Source organism: Saimiri boliviensis, chromosome 1, assembly GCF_048565385.1.
Source record: "Saimiri boliviensis isolate mSaiBol1 chromosome 1, mSaiBol1.pri, whole genome shotgun sequence".
Classification (NCBI taxonomy): Eukaryota; Metazoa; Chordata; class Mammalia; order Primates; family Cebidae; genus Saimiri; species Saimiri boliviensis.
The window spans coordinates 247,764,498-247,784,737 of NC_133449.1; the positions used below are offsets into that span (position 1 = coordinate 247,764,498).

General features: G+C 37.6%; 1 protein-coding gene across 2 annotated transcripts in view; it reads left to right on the forward strand.

The window, feature by feature from the left end:
- The window catches only part of PDE4D (phosphodiesterase 4D), a 1,196,841-nt gene that overhangs the window by 379,858 nt on the left and 796,743 nt on the right, over window positions 1–20,240 (forward strand). The gene's annotated exons all lie outside the window — the stretch shown is intronic.

Genomic DNA, 20,240 nt, shown 5'->3' on the forward strand with positions numbered 1-20,240 from the left:
GTATTTTCAACAACGGTCCACAGGGATAGTTATTAAATCAGATGATCACCATTTATACCTAAGTAGTAACACTTAAAAATAAAATTGCTCTCTGTCACCACACCTTCATCTATGAGCCCCTAAGGGAGAAAAATTCCTTACATTAAAAAAGCCATTTCATTTATAGATGAATGCTGAATAGGCAGGTATTTATCAGAAAGTATAATCTCCATCCACATGAAATGAATGAGTCAAGCCATTAATTCTTTGCCTATAGCTTTCCTTTGCATTAAATGTACTTGGAAAGCATTTCTAAAGACCATTCTTTTCTTTTTGGTATGAACCTTTATGAATGAATCTCCACCCTTTAAGATGTTCACATTCAACGGTTTTGGTAACTGACCTAAGCCAATATGATAATGAACACAGTGGGTTGTTCTAGTTGGATGTTGGTAACTGCCAGTGAAGTTGGAGATGAGAGGAGTTAACTACTTCTCTGCAATGTCACCACCTGATGAGAATAAAAGCATCTCAGATTAAATTCTGATTTACATAAGGACATTTATTAACTAAACAATTATTATTCAGGAGGCAAGAAATAAACAAGTTATATGACTATTTCTCTCTCTGTGTGCTTGGTCACCATTTTCAAGCTTCCATTAAGACAAAAAATCCAAAATTCCACGGTCAATATTTCATCACCGCTATAGACAAAAGTTTGTGGTATTCACAGCCGCACACTGCACGTTTCCCAAGGTGTGGTTCCTGAGTCATTCTGCCTCTGAGTACATTGCTTCCGTGGAAATCATGCACCTCCACAGAACTCACCAGGGGACTCTCGAGTCTGCAATCAGATTCCTTGTCCTACTCCAAGTGCCTACTTATCGGACGCTCCATTTGACTGTCTTGCCACTTGAACTCGGTGGACGTAAGCCGACTCCTCTTCCCTGCAAAATCAGCAGCCTTCTGACTTCCCCACTTCTGTGAATGTCATGATGGTTCTTTCTGCCAACTAAGCTTGAAGCCTGCAGTCATGTTTGAGCACAGTCACCTTCAACTCCGATTCCAATTCTACTCACTCACTCTTTCCTCAAATCTCCCTTCATATCAGTTCCTGCCCTTCTGTCTTGTCTACCCTAAGCCAAAGCCACATCTCTGCACTTCAGGAGCCTTTTTGTTCTATCTTTTTCCCATTCAATTATTTTACATGATGCCAAACTCATCTTCTTCTAAAACCACCTGAATGAGATCACTCCTCTGTTTGAAGATTTTCAAAGAGGCCTTATTTCGTAGTGGAAAATTTCCAAACTCCTTCACGTAGTCACTTATTCTCAGCACACTTTTACCACCTCGCGTTCTTCCCCTTCACTGCACAAACCTCTATGCCAGTTGGATTTTCTAGCCCTAAGCCCCCAGATACATCACATGCATTGATGCCCTGGCCCCCTCGTTCGTGTTTTTCTCATGTGTGTTCTTGCTGTCCTCCTTCACTTCATGCCCACTTCCTCAACACACACACACACACACACACACACACACACACACACACACCCCTTCTCTGAGCCTCAGATTTACTAGTATTTTAAGTGCCTGTACTTTGAAATGAAAAAACGATGAAAGTCAAAACTGGTTTTAAAAGTAAGCATTGCCAGTTACTGGTTCTAGTGTAGCCTCAGACTTGTTATGAACATTTCTAAGCCTTAGTTTCCACATCAGTGCAATGGGAATAATGCCTACCAGCCTATCGCTCATCCTTAATTAATCTTAGTTCTGTTTCTGTGCCATGATCCGCCCCCCCTCCAGGAAAGCCCTTTATAACCTTACTACTCACAGATTTCTCTCTTCTCTGAGCCCATAGAACTGACTTCTGCTGTCACTGCTTTAGAAAAGTCACCATTTGCTTATTTAAGGTACCTCTTCTATTTTTATTTACTGTATTTTGGAGCCACACATTGTATCCTATACTAGACTTTGAAAATAGTTGTTGTGCATTATTTGTGTGTAGGCAGACTACCCGGGGCAGTTTCTCACACTTTCTCTGGTTTCGTCTCATAACATCACGTGAAGTGGATATAATCCCTGTTTCGTGAAGACAGAAAGTGAGAGTCAGAGGCATGAGTGAGTTGCCTAAGGTCATTCAGAGAGCAAGCGGCAGAAGCAGCACTTGGATCAGGTCCTGGGATTCTAAGCCCAGGGCTGTCTGCTCCCTCCTAAACCTATAACTTTAGGAGCAGGAATTTATTTTGTATTGCTTATATTTCAGTATTTAATTTGCACCCTTCTAGGGCCCGGTCCTGTGACTGACTGTAATTGAGAAGGTACTCTAGAAATAGTTTCGAAGGAATAAATAAAATGAATACTACAGACCATGTTAATCATGTCAAATAATCCTGGGAGTTTGAGAGAGAATTCTGCCGATACGGGTCAAGGATGTGCTTGGCCTCTCCACCATTTACCTTGTTTTAATGAGGGTTAGCAGCACAATGTCTTCATTCTAAAACATAGAATCATGAGGTTAAAGAAAGCACACAGTGCCATCGGCTGAAAAGAACCAGAATCCACAGTGCAGGTTCTCTAAAGCGGCTTTGTGTTGCTCTCAGCTTCCGAACTCCCACCATTATATTCATAGCTTTTTAGCCTTTGGCTAAGATCAAGTAGAGTGTTTGTTCTGCTGGCTTTTAATAAGTAATGTGTTCCCCATCCAAGGACAACATACTTAGGCTGTCCATGCGTTACAAAGCATTAAGCTCCTGTTAACAGCAAATTTCTCAAAGAGATTTCTGTGAATTTTCTTGGATGCTATTCTGTTGACATTGTTTCTACACAATGCCATGGCAGATTATTCTGTGATGCTGGACGTACCGTCAGGACTCTGAGTCTGTGTACCAGGAAGTCTTCCTCAGACAGGGACAAGGTGCATTCTCTTTCTCAGGAAGAGAATTAACAGTGAACTCCTGCCTCCCGGTCCCCACCACACAGGCACACATTCCAGGGCGAGGGTGGAGAGAGCTCAGAAGTACAAATGCTGAGCACAGTGGAAGCAAAATTATTGTCAGAGAAAGAAACAGATTGCACCTACCTGGGTTTAACAGGACACATAGAGTAGTCAGGAAGTTTTTCACGATCTATAACACATTTTTATATTAGGGTCATATTAGTTTCATAATGAATTTCATATTAGGCTCAATTAGAGAAACAGTGAGGAAGACAGGAGGGCAGAAAGCATCGAAGAGGAGGAAGCAGAATGGAGGCAGAGGGTCGAATCCAAGCTAAGGACAAAGAGAGGAAGGGGAAAGAGAAAGAAAAAGAGAATAACGTCAGCAGCTCAGTAGGTTCTGAGGTGAGGCAGCTGGTCATAGGTCAACAGCTTTAGTCACACATCCTGTTATTCACTTTGGACATCAGGGCCTACCCTTTGAAATTTCCATACACACTACAGTGATTTTGTGGCAATCTTTCTTTACCGGGAAATCGCTTATCTGCTTTTCTTTTCAATTTTTGAGGTTAACTTTTTAAAGGTTTTTGTTTCACATGAAGCCCCAAGTATTTTGAAATAGGTAAAAAAAAAAAACAATGCTGTTGATCTTAAATATTTCCATTTTAATCTTGATTCTGGGCTACTTTAATGATTCCAAAATAAACATGAGTGGCTTCTTTTTTCAGTAACTGAAATACAACATTTTAAAATGCTCATGTCATTATTTTGTTGTGTTTAGTTGTTTGAAAAGTTGACAAGATTTGATTTGCCAGAGCTGCGTTTTAACCTGGGCTCTACATTTTACTTAACTACTGTACCCTGTAAGCTCCTGTTTCCTTGTCTACAGAATAGAGATACTTTCATGGCTCCAGGCTCTGTGGAACTCCGTCACTGGTTTGGCATAAAGTAGACAGGAATGCTGTCAGCTCCCCCCTCCCCAGACTCTCTCCAATAACACTTGCACCAAACGCAGAAAAGTACAGAAATAACTTTCTGCTTTTTGATTTCCATTGATTACATGGAAAGAAATAATCATATTAGCTTATAAGCCTCAAAATTATTTTTAGTGCTATAGCTCTGTGTACTTTAAGATCAGAGCAACCTAACTCTGATTCTGGATGAAATTGAATCAGAATCTGACTGTACTCCTAGAAGAACACTGACCCCAAACTCCTATTTTGCAGAACCCTGAATGGGCAGGTAAAGATGCAGCCATTAAATAGGAAGACCTTTAGAGACCCAGAACTAATGGAACTAAATCAAGGATTTCGATTTTATCTTGGATTAAAATACCACTTATGTGCACTCAAGGCATAGTTTTCACCCCATCAGGAATAGATTCATATCTGTATAAAGCTGAGAATATAATGACTAATTAAATACACTTATGTCGGCATACAGTGTGTTTAACTTCAAGGTAGCCAAGAAAATTACAATCATTACAAGTAATACTGTTTTTCACCAGACAAAAATCTGAGGATTTTGAATCTTAGCACTAGAAGGGAATGCAGACGTCACGTTCTCTGACACAGAGCTTGCCTTGAGCACATGTCTGGTAGCTTCTACCTGGGAACACAGATGACATAACACATACTACCTTTCCAGGCAGCTTGATCTGTCATGAGACGGCTCTGGCCTTTTAGAAATCAGCCTTTATTCTGAACTGTGTGCCTGCTTCTCTGTATTGTACATTTTCTGTTCTTAATTCTGAAAAAAATGTATCTGTGAACTGGTCCTCACAGATACCTGCAACTGGTATCTGCAACTGGTCTTCACCACATCAAACAACTGTCATGCCCATCTAAGCATATTTCTTAGGTGAGGCTTCCCAGTTTGGGGGACCCTTCTCTCATGCTATATTTCTGAATTCATCAATATCTCTGTTCCTATAAAACATGTGGCTGTCTACTTCAGGCAAATCCTAACTAAGCTCAGGTAATAGTGAGTTGATTGTTTCCAGTGAAAGAGTATTTTACTGTTGAAGTTAAAGAGGTCTACAATTACATTGCATTCCTTTTGGATTTTGTATTATTGAGTATTTTTTACTTTATTTTTTAAAGCCCATATCACTACCTATAACAAACTTTTGCTAAATGAACATTCTAAATTTTTCTGTCTCATAGCTATATAAGGGAATCTTTAAATTTTGCCAGAAATTTCTAGCCTAATGCAACAAGGGAGGTTATATTAACTATAATATTTCTAACATCAAACTAATGAAATTTGAATTATTAACTCATATTTGAAATATGATAGTTAAAATTTATATTTTATATAAATAATTATATAAATATAAATATTATATATAAATATATATCATTTATATACTTTAGTTGTTTATATAATCATATAAATATGATAATTATATAAATATGATAAATAATTATAAATATTTATATTATAGTTAATATTATTTGAAATATAGCTAATAATAATTCAAATTTCATTAGTTTTTGCTCACATTTGCTGAAGTAATTCTTCTACATAATCTATTTCATTATTTCTGGGAGTTCCAAATGTGTCTCACAAGAACACATCCCCCTTCCTGGAACCACTGCTCTTCCACCAGAACCAGCAGCTCCCTGGACTCCCCAAGGTTTATCAGGTGACGTTGTTACCCAGGGAATCAAGCAGCTACCACACAGCCATGCTTTGGCTTTGTAGCTGCTCCAATGGATGTTAAAATGTTTACCTTTGTTCCTGATACTGTACGGAATTATATGTAACATCTCTTTACTTAAAAGCTCTCTGCTTCCCCCAGGATCCAGAGATTCATCCCTGGAAATACATTCAAGTTCAGCTGCCATGTTCGATTCAGAATGGCTCCTTCCTTCGGACAGCCCAGGTTTTGTTACTGGGCTCAACTCTATGTGCCCAGCTGCTTCTTTGGTACAAGGAGCTCTCTCCAAAGAGGGCACTAACCCCCTGCAAATAGTCTTTAATTAGACCTTTGCAAACCTTGTCCCTTTTGTCCTTGAAATGAAAACTACACCATGAACATTTTTATGAAATCATTGAATGTATTAAATATTTATCAAAGCCATCATTTTAAAATCCTCCACAATGTCTATCTTATAGATATACTATACTAGAATGTACTTTTTCATTTTTCTATTGCTGAGAATGTTGGGTTTTATACATAGCTTGTTTTTGTAAGCAAATGTGGTGCTTTACCTTGTTCCTATTATACTTTTAATTCAGCCTACTGTTAGCATCTGTGGATAATTTTCTGTGCTCATATATCATTCAATACATTAGCACCATTCCCAGCTTTTGGCTTTACATATGCATTTTTAAGATGGATGTCTCACTTTTGAATCATCAAATCAGATTTCAGTTGCTTTATAGAGCCAGCTTTTATATTTCAGTCTATGCCATTTCTATGGCTCTTGTGGTGAGATGCCTGTGTACAAGACATACATATTCAAGGAATGAATTAAAATCTCACTTGAAATTTTAAATGACACTGAATATTAATTGTGGCCACAAATTGGTATATTTCCTAGTAATCACTTCAAAGGCACCATTAAAAATAAATCATATAAAAATAAATTATCAAATTATAAGAACTTTTAGGTATAGTTCCATGATCGAATTCTATCCATTTGTCTGTCCATCTATCAAGTCATTTATCACTTTCCTTCTGTAAATTACAGATGATAAAGACATATGGGACAAAAAGGTAAGTCACAGACCTACCCATGTATATGGGTGATAGGGCAGTGAATAGAAGTGACAAAGGGTGTGATTTCTTCTGTTTGGGAGGTGAAGAAAGAATTCCCAAAGAAAGTGGCATTGAATCAGCACCTTAAGATAAAGCAAAGAATTCAGCAGAAAGAAAGTGAACGGGAAGATGTGGTAATAGGTTTAAAAGGGCAGGGCATGTTGGCAACTAAATTTCTGTAGCTCCAGAGTATTTTCCCTGGTTCCCTGAGAGGAAGTTACTAGCTGTGAATTTGGTAGTGAAAGCCTTGGTAAAAGAAGCATAAGAAATGTGCAGATTATCTATCATGAAACAGAGGGAAAAAAATCAAGATTATTCAAGTAGAGGAATGACATGTTTTAGAAAGACTTCTTTATAACATTATGGAAAATGGATTATAGACTGGAGGCAAGAGATAAGACTGCTTTGTCAGTGTGATAGATTATTTTATTAATAAATCACATAACGTATACTCAGATCTATGTGAGATGAGACCAGTTCATGTCAACTTGTTCAATGTTTTTGAAAAAATGCTAAGTTTTTTATTATAATTTTTATTTATTTCCCTGTGAAATATAGTAGGCTAGCCCTCTATTTCTCTTGGCGAAATCTTTAGATAGGTGGAAAAAAGAGAAAATGTTGAAAAAGAGCATCAGTGACCTCGTTTACCTTGGGTTTATCTGCCTTTTGGAAGATAGTTGATTCAAAGCTATGAACAAACATCTCGACAATCCCGCATTTTACGTGGTTGGATGATGTGTCAAGAGAGTGCCCGAGGCTTCCTTTGTCCGTTAACAGGCCAGTTGTGAGTCACAGTCTGAACATGAGGAAATGTTCATTTACTTTTTCATAGTCATAGCAATGAGACTTTTTTGTGCCCAAAGTACTATCCTTGCCTAAAGTCCCTGTTAAGAAGGTTATTTTCTGCTACAGGCAGGGAGCAGAATGTCAAGATCTAATTCCAAGTGCTCCATCATCACTCGGATAGCCTCAGGAAGCTGAGGTTTTACAGCTGCCTGGAACCCACGCTTCATGTGATATAGTGCAGTGCTGTTAATTAGCTGTTTCAGGATTCTTAATGCCCTATGGCTTTGGAAACACTTGTTAGCCCACAGAGGGAGGGGAAGAGCTGGAAGCAATTGGACTACAGCCTGAATTTATTATGATTCAATTCAGTAACCACCTTATCTTTCTAAATCACTGTTCAGAATCTGTTGAAAATTATAGTTGATTTAAGTTGTTCTCGGTGACGCATCCTGAGAGAAGAGGGAGATTATAGTTCGAGGTTTTCTGAAGCCACAGAAATGTGGAGTGCTGCAGAAAAGAACTGATCGATGGAACTTTCCGGACAATGTATGCAATTTTCCAAAGGCTAGAAAACAGATGCTGGGGGTGGGGAGAGGGGAGGCCAATTGATGTGGAAAGGCTTGTGTAGAGTGCCCACAAACCTGTATTTCTATTCTCTACCAGAAGAAACATTGTCAGCTTCCTCCGCATGCACCCCCCACCATTCTCACTGCAGAGAGCTGGCACTCAATAAACTCAAGTTTTTCTCAATGCAATTATCATGACATAACCTGACCAACCACATGAAACCTAATAAAGAAAACAGCCGTTGTCATTGGCAACAAATGCAGGAGTTGCATCACAAGTAAACCACATACTTTACTTCACAAAGTAGAACGTTAGAGTACAACCTGCAAAACTATCATTTTACAAAACCTTCATTGGAAAACCTGTATCAAACTTTTAAAAATGCATGCAAAAGACAATTGTATTTACATCTTTCTTATCAGAGATATTGCAAATTATTTTGTCTAGAGGTAATTCTTAAAACAGCCACCTGTCTGTCCACTAATCATGTACATAGCATCGTCTTCCTCATATTTATCCTCTGAAATAACACCAAGAGGGGACACCATTATTGGCTGTTACCTAATGGGTTAGATTCCCTTCTGCATAGTAGGAGAGGGCAGTGATCCAGATCCATATATCTTTGTGCCTTTTCCACTAATATATTCCTAGAACCTAGTAGGTGCTCAATAAATATTAGCTGTAGGAATGAGTTAGTGAATCAATGAGTGAAGTGTTAATTTTTAGAAATATTATGGTCAGAATTTTACTAGCAGAAAAACTTGTTTATTATCACAAATGAAAGCTAGGTTTACCCAAAATTGGGGATAGGAAGTAGTCTTTCCATTTCCTGTACCACAGGTGTGCTTGTATTTTTCTTATGTGCTTATGAAAGGAAATGCTGTGGATTAAGTTATAAACTATTTGTACATGGTGTTGTAAATGTAAAAAACATGGCAGTTTTGAGGCCAGGATTTATTTGTATTGAGTAAAATTTTCCTAAAAATTTGCCCATTGTATTAGTTAGTTCTCACACTGCTGATAAAGACATACCTGAGACTGGGTAATTTATAAAGAAGAAGAGATTTAATGGACTCAGAGTTCCACGTGGCTGGGGAGGCCTCACAATCATGATGGATGGCAAAAGGCACATCTTAGGTGGTGGCAGACAAGAGAGAAAATGAGAGAACCACACAAAAGGGTTTCCCTGTATAAAACCATCAGAATTTATTCACTACCATGAGAACTATATCAGGGAAATTGCCCCCGTGATTCAATTATCTCCCACCCGGTCCCTCCCATAACAGGTGGGAATCATGGGAGCTACAATTCAAGATGGGATTTCGGTGGGACTCAGCCAAACCATATTACCCATTTAAAAACATGCTTGGTATCAATTTACTGCTAGAAAAATATAATTTGTATATTGTTCTAAATTTTTCATGACTAAGATTATATATTTGTTCCTTTGAAAGAGACTCTCCAAATTACTGCCTAATTCCTATATTAATAACAACCCAAACATGTTTTCAAATACTAATATTAAAACAAATTAGCTTAACAAATACAAAAGTTAATGCCTGGTTTACTACCACAGATTTAAGAAATGCTGCATGTTTCAACCTGTTCTGTGCCATGTCCTTCATTATATTCTTCTGCCAGAGATTTTATTTTTTACTTTTCTTTCAGTCAGAAAGAATTGAGAGGAATTTGAGCCTCCTTCTGCATAGTTAGAATATCATTCGTATTGACTTTAATCTTTTGCTCCTAATCCATGAATTCCTGAGGCCTTTGATTTACATCCATAAATTTAAAAAGCACAATCCCTTTAAAAACAAGTTGCTTTTGGGAATCATAGACATGTACTTCTTTGTTCTCTTGGAGAGCTGTGGGTTATGGGAGGGAATCCTCATCCTCTTCCCTGATATGCAGTCACTTCTCTCTTACACGGATGAGTCCTAAAACCTTTGAGAGCTCAGACAAATTGCCTGTTTTTTTTCTTTCTTTTTCTTCTTCTTCTTTTTTTTTTTTTTTTTGAGACAGAATCTCATTGTCACTCAGTCTGGAGTACAGTGGCCTGACTACAGCTCACTGCAGCCTGAACCTTCCAGGCTCAAGCCATCCTCCCACATCAGCCTTCCAAGTAGCTGGGACCACAGGTGCACACCACCACACCCGCTAATTTTTGTGTTTTTTGTAGAGATGATAGTGTTTCACCGTGTTGCCCAGGCCAGTCTCTAACTTCTGATCTCAACCAGTCCACCCGCCTTGGCCTCCCAAAGTGCTGGGGTGACAGGTGTGAGCCACCATGCCTGGCCAAGTTGCCTAGTTCTTTTCATGGAATGTTAAGGATAACTTTTTAACTGGTTCCGGGATCAATTAAACACAGATAAATATCAACTATGTTTTGTAAATAAACACATCTGAATTGAATCTTACTCCAGTTTAGTTAGAAATTGATATTTTTCTTTTCCAATACAATGAATGTTTTAGACTAGGACACCGCAAGTGAATTGAAGATTGGTACAGGAGCCTGAGGAAGGAAGTTTAAGAGTGAAAGCATGAGAGAAGAGCCAAGATTATGTAGCCCAGAGAAGGAAAGATTTATGAGCTACCATAACTTTAAGGGACTGTACTTCCTCACAGTGGTGGAAGACAGATGCTCATTTTTATTCAGGACTGTGTAAAACAAATGACCTTTTTTAAAAAAAATCCACTCAATGTATTGATGTGACACAGATACTTAGGAAAATATTTGAAACTGCTCTATACATATTCAGAACTAGACAAATTGATGATTTAAAGAACCAATTTATCTCCTGTTTTTCAATTACTTTTTTTTTTTGTACTTTAGGTTCTGGGGTACATGTGCAGGTCATGCAGGATTGTTGCATAGGTGCATACACAGCACTGTGGTTTGCTGCCGCCACCCCCATCACCTATATCTGGCATTTCTCCCCAACCTCTCCACCTCCCACTGTCCCTCCCCTAGCCGCCCCCAAAAGACCCCAGTGTGTGATGCTCCCCTCCCTGTGTCCACATCTTCTCATTGTTCAACACCCGCCTATGAGTGAGAACATGCGGTGTTTGATTTTCTGTTCTTGTGTCAGTTTTTAATTTATAGAAGTGGATGCTGGTTTATGTCAATACTCCTCAACCTGGGATGGCTCTTAATCTTGGCTACACATGGGAATCACCTGAGGAGCTTCACAAAATAACTGATACGTAGGTCGCACCCTGAGAGATTCTTATGTATCTGGTCTGGGGTGGTGTAGCCTAGGCACTGAAATTTATAAAATTCTCTAGGTGATTCTAATATGCAGCCAAGGTTAGGAATGCAGCTGTATAGCTATAGATGGAATAATACAAAAACCAGGCCTTCTGCTGATGCCTGAGTTTCTCATTTTAGTTTTTCTGTGTTCAGACACTGTTTCTAGACTCTCCTGGTTAATATGAGTTATAGTCCATTGGATGGAGTAATACATTAACACATCCATACTAACAGTTCGGAAGGGGCCAGGATGCAAAGGGAAGTTGGAGGAGGAAGAGAAGGAAATGGTAGAGTCCAAAGCAGGGGTGAAGGGGGGGGCCAATATAAACCCACAGAGCAAAAGGGAGATGTTGGGTCATGGTATTCTATTACCTCAGTTGGATTTACATTTCATTGTCTTTCATTTCTGGTCTTTACTCCCACAAGTCTCCAAATACAGTTACAAAATTCTTATGAGTTGTTAGAGCAAAGTTGCTGATCATTTACTATTTCTTAAATGAATGCATAAATTGTATTACTTTGGCGGAAAGGATGCTGCTGGGTATTATATATAATGTATACTAGTAAGGTGGACAGGACCATTAGGCCTTTAAATTTATTTACAATCCTAAAAGTGTATAATTCTGATCTTCCTGATCTTGCAACTCTAGAAAAGGTGGTAATCACTAGAGTGGGCTATTTATGAGCCTGTGAGATAGTGAAACATGCTATTAAGATAAAATGAGAGACCTCCTTCTTTGAAATCGTTCCGTATAAAAATAATATATGGCTTAAGTATCCAGTGGCTCACTGTAATCTCTGCATGTCAGTATCTTTTATGTGGACTTATTTAACCAAACATTTATGAATACTATGTGCTACACTAAAATCTCAGATTTGTCAAGTTCCCTTTAAAAAGTGGGTACTAAGCCTAAGAAAGATATTAGCATTCCTTGTATCTGAAAAGGCCTCACATCTAGAAACTATAAAGAACTTCTAAAAATCAATCAAAACAACACAGTTCTTAGAAAATCACAAAGGAACAGGGTTTTCGGATTCAAGGATGTCTACGTGATGTAAAAGCAGGAGTATTTTAGAGTTGGTTTGAACTGACTCACAGACACCTGTTTTTAAATGTTCAGAAAATTGTTAAGCACATTGTTAATTCATCAATTATTTAAAGTTTAATTATATAAACTTTCAATTAAGTCATCTGAAAAACAAAGATAATACATACTCAAAACGCTCATCCCTTCCTAAGTGTTTTACTACATTCTATTATCTATGTTTGTGAGGTTGTTTATTGCATCTGTGTGCTGGAAGCACTGTATAAAATGGCATGTTAGTTTGCATTTCTGCCCAACTCTGCATAGACTGATGTTATGTTGGTAGCTTAAAATCAGCTTTGGCAGAGGTATTTATGCCATGGAAATCAGCATATGCCACAAATCAAGAATTGATTTTTTGTTTAATGTTGTTGACAGTCTAGATGTAAGAAACTGATTAAGAAAATGTTAATAATGCAGGTTAAAGTTGTGCATCATGTCTGCAGCCATTAAACTGTAAATAGCACAAAAAATTTGAGGAAACAGTTTTCTAGAATTCACCAATGCAGCAAAGAAATTGTCTTGTTCCTTAAGTAAAATTCAAACATCTTTGTTGTTTCATTTTTGTCTTAACCACTAAGTAAGACACAGTTCCTACCTAAATCAGTCATGTAGGAATTACACTCCTTTTTCAATTACAACTTTCGTTTGATTATCTTTGTGGTCTTCTGTTCTATCACCATCACTTTTTATTTTTTGAGATGGAATTTTGTTCTTGTTGCCCAGGCTGGACTGCAATGGTGCAATCTTGGCTCAGCGCAACTTCCGCCTCCTGGGTTCAAGTGATTCTCCTGCCTCAGCCTCCCAAGTAGCTGGCATTGCAGGCATGCAACACCACACCTGGCTAATTTTGTATTTTTAGTAGAGATAGGGTTTCTCCATGTTGGTCAGGCTGGTCTCGAACTACTGACCTCAGATGAATCACCCGCCTCGCCCTCCCAAAGTGCTGGGATTACAGGAGCGAGCCACTATACCTGGGCCACCATCGCTTTTAGATAACCAAATTGAGCCAAAGAGAGTTGTTGGCCTGCCTCAGGCTCCAGGACAAATATGGCTTAGAACTATACTCCCGTTCTTTCATTAGCATAAAACTACTTATCTAAGGATGCTGCAGCAACACTGCTGTCAGGCCAGCATTTAATAAGCTTACCTATCAGGCCTTATCTATACACCAATGATTTTGCTCAAGGAAACAGTTACACAAACTAGCAAGAGTCCTGACCACACATTACAAATTCTACACTTATGTGTAAGAGAGGGACTAGGCACAAAGAATACGTGCTTAGCACAATCTATCTTTATTATAGGAAAAGCAATTTAAAACACATTTTACTGAGTAGTGCCAGAACGTTACTGAAAAAGAAAGTTAATCTTTTTTCTTTTTCAAAAGCTTCTATGATGATTAGGCATTGTCATATTTGAGAGACTCCTGGGAAATGCTGGGTCAACTAAAATTGTTGAAGAGCTAAAATTGAACATTGACTCAGAAGTAATGTGAAATACATCTTCCCACTTCCATAAATTTTAATAGTAGCCACTGATGCTCTTTTATTTTTTTGAGATGGAGTCTTGACCTGTCGCCCAGGCTGGAGTAGAGTGGTGAGATCTCAGCTCACTACAACCTCCGCCTCCTGGGTTCAAGCGATTCTCCTGCCTCAGCCTCCTGAATAGGTGGGATTACAGGTGCCTGCCAACATGCCCAGCTAATTTTTGTATTTTTAGTAGAGACAGCGTTTCACCATGTTGGCCAGGCTGGTCTTGAATTCCTCATCTCAGGTAATCCAACCTCCCTGGCCTCCCAAAGTGCTGGGATTACAGGCGTGAGCCACTGCGCCCGGCCCACTGATGCTCTTTTTATTATTATTATTTATTATTTATTTATTTATTTATTTTGAGGCAGAGTCTCACTCTGTTCCCCAGGCTGGAGTGCAGCAACACAATATTGGCTCACTGCAAACTCCACCCCTGGGTTCAAGAGATTCTCCTGCCACCATGGCCGGCTAATTTTTTATTATTAGTAGAGATGGAGTTTCAACATCTTGGCCAGGCTGGTCTTGAACTCCTGACCTCATGATCCACCTGCCTCGGCCTCCCAAAGTGCTGGGATTACAGGTGTGAGCCACTGTGCCCAGCAATGCTCTTATTAATTTCTTCTGCCTAACAAATAGAAGGTATTCTCAAGGGGAAAAAGGCTTTGACAACTAGTACAGGGAAATTGATGGCAACGTAAGGCTGAGGAAAAAACGTGGGACCCCAAAGACTGTTGGTGGGAGTGTAAATTGAATAATCTACTTTGGAGAACAATTTGGTAGTTTCTATTAAAATTTAAAAATGCTGATATCTTAGCACTTAGCAATCCCACTTCTCAATATCTATTATTAAAAAAATATTTGGCATGTATTCCCAATGAGTTTTGCAAGGGTGTTTTTTGCAATAGTCAAAAGCTGGAAACCTGAATGGCCTCTAGTAGGGAAATGGCTAAATGAAGTATGAAATAACCATACTATTGAATACTATGTATCAGCTAAAAATAGCAAGAGAGATCTTTGTCGAGTGGTAAATTGCTGATTGATCATTAGATATAACACTATGTTTTTAAGAGGCCTTATAAAACAGTAATACATGATACCATAGGCATATAATTTATGAAATCACATGAAGGTCTAGAATTTATTGTCCACTGTAGTAGCCACTAGCCACATGATGAGATTTAAATTTAAATTAATAAAATTAAATAAAAATAAAACTTTAATTTCTCAATTCTACTAACCTCATTTCAAGTCCTAATAGCAACATTGGTATGGTGGCCACTGTAATGGAGAGTGGAGATCTAGAAGAATAAACACGACTGATAACAGAGTTACCTGGGGGAAGGTTGAGTTTGCGGATGATGTAGAAACTTTAGAGCTCTGTAGCACTTTCAACATTTTTACAGTGACAACATATCATATATTATCTAGCTAATTTAAAACAAACACATTTTCAAAATGAAAGACATGCCTAGCAAAAAGATTTCTTTCTTTCTTTCTTTCTTTTTTTTTTTTTTTTTTTGAGACAGAGTCTCACTCTGTTACCCTGACTGGAGTGCAGTGGTGCGATCTTGGCTCACTGCAACTTCTACCTCCTGGGTTCAAGTGATTCTCATGCCTCAGCCTCCCTAGTAGCTGGGATTACAGGTATGTGCTACCACACCCAGCTAATTTTTGTATTTTTAGTAGAGATGGGATTTCGCCATGTTGGCCAGGCTGGTCTTGAATTCCTGACCTCAGGTGATCTGCCCACTTCGGCCTCCCAAAGTGCTGGGATTACCAGCGTGAGCCACTGTGCCAGTCTAGCAATGTAGAATTTTAATAGATAGATCGGTGTGAATCGATTTGACACCCTACCTAAAAAGCCTATTAACTATCCAAAATCATTAAAAAAAAAAAAAAACACTAAAACTGCAAAATCATTTCCTCCCTCCTTTCCTACCTATGTCGAGTGTCTGTTGAACACTTACTATATTCCTAGCATTTAAAGTACAAGAATCACTAGGCAACTGCTGTTTAGACTGAAGTGTTTGCACCAGGGGTGTAACAAGAGGATTTCTTTGTCATAAGTTGATTTCCCTTATAACTGATTAAATAATTACTAGTTAGCTTATGCAATGTTTATATAATTACAGAATATAAATGGTGGTTATTAGACTAACTAGAATACATACTTTTATAATATTGGTATAACATTCATACGTATTTTACTAGAGCTTAAAATAATTTCAGAAAAAATAAAATTGATATTCATAATTTAGCAACCATTTGAGCACTTCCAGGTTGTAATAACTTCTTGGGAAGCCCCAGAAAGAAAGGCATGTACCTGCTTTTATAGTTATCCATAGATTGACTATAAGACTAGGTGTATTGAGTTGGTGGATGTGTACTTTGTTGATTAATTCTTTGGATAATAGGTCAATAGTATCATCATCTTGATGGCAAATGCCCTTGGCATGTTTTACACTGCACAGTAGACTAGACTGGAAGTCCCAGGAGACTGTGAGCATAGCAGAGAATGAATCTTGTATCTCCAGATACACAAAGATCATGTCCTCACTGGACTCACAGAACCTAGCACATAGTACCTGTCTTATTAAATGCTTGTAGAATAATTAAATAAATTACATTCAGGAAACAGTCTATAAGTCTTAAAATTTACCTTTCAATTATATAATTATTCATTTTCATTTATAATTTATAAACAGATATAGATATTCCCCACACTTGCAAAAGAGTTTATTTCGACTTTTAAGTCTTTTTTGTCTCATCTTAAAAGTGTGGATTTAATATAGCAAAGTTTGCTTCTAGAATGGAATCATTTAGAGTGTAAATGCACTTTTGAAAAAAATGGTTTATCATTTTATTATGTAATATTGTTATATAATAAAAGTTATTTTTAAAATTGCATGATTTATTAAAATATCAGCAGTGAATTTAAACATTATGCAACTACCTGAATATAAAGAAATAGGATCACCTTTGTCCAAGTTAATTGCCTTATTTTGCTGTATTCATTAGCTATCAATCCCTACATACTTTAAGGCCGAGATACACATGGAGCAATCTATGGACGGGTTCTAGCATCCCCTGGGAGCTTTGGAAATACAGGATCTCGAGCCTCACCCCAGATGTACTGAATCAGAATCCTTATGTTAGAGTTGTCTCCAGGTGATTCGTAGGTCCATCAAAGTTTGAAGAGCACCTGTCTGGCCTTCAGTTGCCTTTATTGCATCTTCTCATCAACAGTGCCCTCTAGTCCAATATTTTTCTGTCCTGTTAGTCTGTCCACAGCCTTCCAGCAGGCTTCTGTCCACAGCGTAGTCATTTAGATTCAAGGCCCTATCCCTCTCATAGCCTCTACTAAGGTTATGTCTTTTCCATCTGGAGAGACACACCATTGCAGAGGAGGGTGAAATTGGCCTGAGAGCAGGAGAATAACAATAACCTGAGTCTAATGGGGGCTATTACCAGGACAACCAGTACCTGGACTAAATCATCATTCTACTGGAAGCATTCTGTTTGGCTATAGTTCAACAAAAGGGAAAAAGAAATCACCAGAAAATCAGGAAGGTTTGTATTATCTATCAGCTATGTTCAAGGAGATGGTTGTAGAAAGTTGTCAAGAACTCCGGGAAACATTAATCTCTGGACATGCCAGAGGATGCAGGTGAACTTAGAGCCAGACAAGTCTGCATTCACAAATCACATTAACATATTAAAAAATGGTGAGATATTATTGTGAGGAAACCCATTTAGTTCTATTCAACCCAGCTCCATATATTTTTTAAATCATAAATTGCTTTTTTTTCGTGAAACATTTTGTTAAAATTATGCAAAACTCGTCTTTGGTGAGACATGCTTTGTGAAATGTGAGTGCAGAGAATGTGAGAGAAATGAGAGTGCAATTCCTCTGAAATTGTCTAAAATGTAACTTAAACCCTGATGTTTTAGGAAATATGACGTATTATATAACAGTGAATATACCTCCTATCTGTGTAGTTTCACTATTTTAGAAGTAAAACAATGCTTTGATTTCAAATATTAAATTAACTTAGGCATTGCTCTCCCACTCTGTCTCCCAAGCTGTGACTCACATGTCAGAACAAATTTTTTACCTAGTTAGGGAAAAAAGTTTCCCAAGTTTCAGAGCCATCAAAGCATCAGTAAAGTGCCTATTTAGTGCAGCACTCTCTTGTTTTTCATCTTCAATTTCCTAAACATTGAATATCTTGTTTTCCATTTTTCTTCTAAAAGCATTTGTGGTTTATAACACCTTCTTCAAGTGGAAGAAACCATATTGGTTCAGGATGCACTTGGTATTTGTTTTTCTTAAATGGCAATTGCAACTCTTAATTCAAGACTAGGATAAGTTTTGAAAAAGTTATTAAATCTTAGTAAAGTTATATGACTTTATACTGGGAATTTGAGTTCCACAGAAGTTTAATGAAGTTGTTCAAGGTGACTTTGCTAATTTATTACAAAATAAAGAATACAACTCTGGTTTCTATAATGCCTTTTGTAAAGCATCCCATAAAAACATCTAGGTTTCAGAAGATTTCTTATAGTTAGTTATGAAAAAGATTATATCTGAAAATATGATTTGTTCATGAGGAATCATTGTTTAGATATGTTTAACTTTAGAAAAGATTTTCAACTACAATTAAAAATCTGTGAATTATAGATCTGTTCAGTGAAATATACTGATAGAAACTATATCCAAAAAACAGAGTGACTGAAACACATGTTATGTATGGGGATCAGAGGGAAGTTAGTTAACCAGTTATATTATAGTAATTTGAGAAAGACTCTAAAACATTCTTTCTTGGGAGCCGGTCGGGGTGGGTACAGAGAATGAAAGAGAAAGATGAGGAAATGTGTTTTTGGTGTGGGGTTTGAATAGATTACTACTGTGTTATATTTCTGTGAATTTAGGATCCATGTTGGATTTTGTTCCCTTTCGTGTCTATTACTTAGACAAAGACAACAAATATTTGTTTCTTCTTGTCAATTTTCGTTATGCGCAAGGTCTCTGAAGGTCTACCCCAGACCTTTTGTGCACTAAATGTCTGGTGTTTGTAATAAAATGAAGAGTTTTGGGGAGTTTGGAAATCTTTTGGTTATGACCTTGAGGATGGTTAGAGATCATTTGGTGTGGATGACCGTGAGGAAGTTATTTAACTTTGTTTGTTTTTTTTTTTCATATGTCAGTTTTCTCAAATTTAAAATGTGGGTAATATTTACTACCTTATTAGAGTGATTGTAATGATCAAATCATGTAATAATGCAAAGTGCTTATGCTTAGTGCACTAGTGTTTTGCACTTACATCCAGTGACTTTTTTCTCAATAATTCAATAGGCTAAGGGATGATCTACTATAGATATAGTGAGATATGGGATTTGTTGTTGTTGTTGTTGACAAGTTGCAGGAAAAATGCTTGGTTATTCCTCCCACTGAAAGAAGATAAACATTTAGTGGCCATCAAAACTTACTTTCTTTCTTGAAGTTAGAGTGATATTTAGAGAGGGCATTCTGGGGTTTCCTTTTTGCAAAATAATTACAGATAATTTCCATTATTAGAATTCTTAGTGTGACCATATCAGGAGGAAAGGGAAGGTTCTTACCTGAGTTGTATTGCAACTTTTTTCCAAAATAAAATGAACATGCTGTGTTAAAATTACTGGCATAGGCCAGGCATAGTGGCTCATGCCTGTAATCTCAGCACTTTGGGAGGCTCAGGCGGGTAGATCACTTGAGGTCAGGAGTTTGAGACCAGGCTGGCCAATGTGGTGAAACCTTGTCTCTACTAAAAATATGAAAATTAGCTGGGCGTGGTGATGGATGCCTATAATCCCAGCTACTTGCTTCTTGGGAGGCTGAGGGAGGAGAATCGCTTGAACCCAGAAGGTGGAGGTTGCAGGGAGCTGAGATCACACCACTGCACTCCAGCTGGGCTGACAAAGTGAGACTCCTTCTCAAAAAAAAAAAGAAAAAGAAAAAAGAAAAGAAAATTCAAAGTTGTGCCCTATAAAATATTAACTTTTCTTTCAAGTGAAAAGATGAGTTACTATTTTAGCAGAGATGACTCTAACATTTAGTTTTAGTCTAGGAAAAAAAAAATCCATATAACTAGATTTGTTCTTTTTATTAAAATGAGTTGAGCTTAGGAGAGCATATTGTATGCTCAAAATATAGCTCTAATATAAACCAAGACATATTTTTGTTTTGTTTAATAAAATCTAGATACACTTTTAAAAACTATTTACTGGCTTTTGATGATTAATTGGGTGAAATGTATAAGAAATATCCACTCAATTTTTGACTTTTCTATTGGCTTACAAA